The following is an 894-nucleotide window of genomic DNA, read 5'->3' as shown; positions in this document are numbered from 1 at the left end:
ATCAGCCATGGGTGATGCCTCCAGACTGGTTAGCTGTGCGAGTGACAGCCGCACAGGATATTTCCCCGAGAGGAAGAAAGTAGCCACAGTTGATGGTGAACCCCTATACAAAGCTTGCCATGGAAAGGAGTAAGAAGGATTGAATAGAAGCAGTAGGAGAGCAGGCGTCCTTGGGCTCTACAGCATCTCCATCCGCTTATCTGAAATTCCTACCAATGAATCTGCATAAATGTTCTATCCCTTTTATTATTCTTTTTTATTTCTTTATTCCAATAATCACAATTACCCTTTAATCTCCCTAACTGAGATTTACAAGGTGACCATAGCTTGCTTCATACCAGCAATCTCTGTGGATTCGACCCTTACTCACGTAAGGTTTATTACTTGCTGGTTAGTTGAACGGAGTTGTGAGAATAAACAGTGCCCTAAGAGTAAATATATGCTAAAGCTCAAAAGATAGAAATCACAATTTCGTCCACCAAGTTTTTGGCGCCGTTGCCGGGGATTGTTCGAGTATGGACAACTGACGGTTCATCTTGTTGCTCAGATTAGGTACTTTTCTTTTCAAAAATCTTTTTCAAAATTTTTCTTTTATTTTTCGTTTTTCTAAACTTTATTTTCGAAAAAGTAATAAAAATTCAAAAAAAAAATTCATAAAATCATAAAATAAAAAAAATATTTTGTGTTTCTTGTTTGAGTCTTATGTTAATTTTTAAGTTTGGTGTCAATTGCATGCTTTTAAAATTTTTCTTGCATTTTTTCGAAAATCTCATGCATTCATAGTGTTCTTCATGATCTTCAAGTTGTTCTTGACAAGTCTTCTTGTTTGATCTTGATGATTTCTTGTTTTGTGTCTTATGTCGTTTTTCATGTGCATTTTTGCATTCATATTTT

This window comes from Arachis duranensis, chromosome 8 (assembly GCF_000817695.3).
Source record: "Arachis duranensis cultivar V14167 chromosome 8, aradu.V14167.gnm2.J7QH, whole genome shotgun sequence".
In the NCBI taxonomy this organism is placed as follows: domain Eukaryota; kingdom Viridiplantae; phylum Streptophyta; class Magnoliopsida; order Fabales; family Fabaceae; genus Arachis; species Arachis duranensis.
This window is presented reverse-complemented; position numbering follows the sequence as displayed.